The following is a 3,284-nucleotide window of genomic DNA, read 5'->3' as shown; positions in this document are numbered from 1 at the left end:
GTTCATTTGAAAAAGTATTTGATAAAAAATGGAGAAAACTACTTGTATACCCTGGTTACAGCCCCCTCACATGTTGAGGAGGCCCACATGAATAAAATAATTGCGGGACCTCTCATTGTGAGAGGGCTGTAAGATTGTACAGCTTCCAACAAGTCTCATAAAAAATTTAGCAAATTTTAAGTGGTCAGAAATTGACAAATCATAAACAATTGAAAAGGCTCCATTAGTCTACTTTCATATACAAGAAACGATTTTTCGAATCACACTCGTCCTTTGAGTTACGAAACTTTTTCCAGAAGTGCACAACAATCGTGCAGACCTTCAAAAATCATTTGATCGATTTATGTTTTCCTCGTAAACTTGAAAACTGGATATGAATTATGGGTATGCGTGAAAAAAGTTTTTTATCAAAATTTTTTGAAGAATCTTACACCATTGAAAAATTCTATCAATGTACTTTCATATGCGAGAAATGATTTTTCAAAATCACACTCATTCTTTGAGCTATGAAACTCTTTTAGGAGCTGCACGAGAATCGTACAGACCTTCAAAAACCATTCGATTACTTTATGTTTACCTCGTAAACAGTAAACTCGAAAGCTGAATATGAATTATGGGTTTGAATTAAAAAAGTTTTCAAAATTTTTTTTAGTAAATTTTAATAAAAATTAATTGAAAAAAATTGTGTATCTCGAATTGTGTGCATATTATTCCAAACAAGGTCGTATGCATATTATTCCCGACAATGCAGGGGCCATAAAATTCCACGCTTGGTTGCATGGACGTGCGTGGCGTGGGCTTACCTGATTCTGATTGTGGGCTCCACTTACTGACAACGCGTGCAAAGCCGGACTTCATGGGGGGCTCGCCTTCGGGGGCCCCACATAAACACACACGTACCACTAACTTTAATTACAATAATTTCTATTTAAACCATCATTACTTTCTTTTACTAATCTAATCTATTTTTAATAATTACATCTAATTACAATTATTATTCTAATTAGCAGAATTCAAGTTTATTAAATAGTAAATACCCTTTTTTGTTTTGTTCCGGAACGTAGTGGGTCCAAGATTCTTTTCGTTGCTATAATAGCCCCTGTTTGGAACCCTTTAAATTTTGTAGATTTAAATTAAATATTTTTTTTATTTTTAATCACACAATTTTTAATAAAATAATATTATACGTAAATATAAAAATTTTCATTCTTTCACAACCACTCATTTATTTATAAAAAACACTATTCCTTTCATTGTAATTCAAATTAATGGAGGCCAAACGGGGCATAATTTTGTTTCAGTTTTTATGATTTGAAAATCTGGAAAAAGAGAGAAAAAAAGAGGAAAAGAGATACTTTTTAGCAAAAATGTGTTTGTCATGGTTAAGTCACGTCTTCGTCTTGTTTAGTCATTTCCAGTAAATGGTTTTTTTGCCTACCATTATTTTTCGAATAAAGTCATGCTGTCAAATGAATTTTGTCCATCTAAGTGTCTGATCTTCAAATTGGCATGGGATCCGGACCAACCTCATGTGAATAAAAATTGTAAAAAATGGCATCACACCCATCCCAACTGTGAGTGTAGATCAGTTAGGGTATCAAAATAATTCTGACATTCTAGTATGATTGTTATTTTTTTAGGGTGATGGATGGTTCAAGAATGTGTAGCTAAAAATAAATAAATAAATAAATAAATTATAATAGTAATAAAATAAAATAAATTTAAGTACAAAATATTATATTGTAATAATGTGTAATTAGAAATAAATTTGAGAAAAAAGAGTTGAGAAATAATTGTAGGCAGAAAGGTGCTTAATAGCTTTTCAACATCTCTTGTCCTGCTTTTATTTTTATTTATTTCTGTGTTTAGTTAATTTTTATAAACTATGTGTAATCGTTCAAATTATTTTTTTTATTCTCACATTTAATGAGATCCATAAATATTATCCACTTATTCATCACTAATTTTTATCTACTTATAATTTAAATTGTTGTAAACGCTCTCCAAGCAAGCCTTTCTAAGTTGGGAGAAAATTACAGTCTTTAGAATGAAGAAAGCAGAGTTTTGGCCCAATAATGACAAGTCAACTAGACCTTTTTCTCGTTTACATTGTCAGTCAACAGATGGAAGTAGAATGCTTCATTTTATTTTTCTATCTCTTATTTTCAGTCACACGATCTTCCATAAAATAATACTATACGTAAATTAAAAAATTTTCATTCTTTTTTAACCACTCATTTTTCAAAATAAATATTATTCCACCCATTTTCATTCAAAAATGGGGGCAAACAGAGGCTGCATGGACTTGGAAGCTTGATCGTCAACTGAAAAAGTTTCATAGTTTGCCCCAAATCCAACTCTAAACTGTGCGCCTTGGAGCATACAAGGAAGATGACCTGAATTACTACATTTGTAAGACAGCTAAGGAAACTGTTCGTCGCCAGCAAGATGTGCTGTGTAATACCTCGTCGTGAGTAACCTACAATTGAGCAAGGGAAAGTTAGAATCGAGCCTCGTGTTGATACACACGGTGCAGAAAAGTAACCTTGAAATACTCATGCAACTATCATTTGAATCAAGAAAAACTAATCTGAAAAAAAGTAGTACTAGTTAAAATCTGAGCTAACTCTTTAGATTTCTTCCATTCGTTAAATGTTAACCTATCTAATGGACAAACACAATATCGGTTCAAAGGATTTTTCCCTGAGGATAGGGAAAATTTATAGAATTCATACAGCATTTTGAAATGGAAAAATCCTATCCGTCTGTGTTTTATGTTTTTTTCCCATTTTTGAATGATGTTTCGATACTTGTGTCTGTGAAAAATTTCTTGTGCAAAAATCCTGTACTTGTAGCATAACTCCAATTCAAAAGATCAAACAATGGCATTATATTTAATTTGTATTGACATCCTTTCACTCCAAAATACTGCTATTCTGAATAAATAAACAATTAGCTCCTCCTCAAGTACCAGAAGAAACACAAAAGAATTCAATAGTCCAACCAGCTGATATAGAGAATAGAGGCCTAACCATTATGTTAAATTCACGCACAAGATTTGGGATTAACTTTGATGGAAAAGTTCGTCCTCCACCAGTAATCAGAGGGGTTTGGTTTCGGTTTCGGTTTTGGTTTTGTTGGAGGTGAGGACTATACTTTAGCAATCACTAACAATAATTAAATGATGCCTAATGGTTTAGAGAAATTCTACAATAGATACCAAATCTTCATTCTTTTGTATACATTTAGAAAAGAAAAGAAAATGACATAATACAAAAGGATTA

This window comes from Olea europaea, chromosome 8 (genome assembly GCF_002742605.1).
Source record: "Olea europaea var. sylvestris chromosome 8, O_europaea_v1, whole genome shotgun sequence".
Lineage (NCBI taxonomy): Eukaryota > Viridiplantae > Streptophyta > Magnoliopsida > Lamiales > Oleaceae > Olea > Olea europaea.
This window is presented reverse-complemented; position numbering follows the sequence as displayed.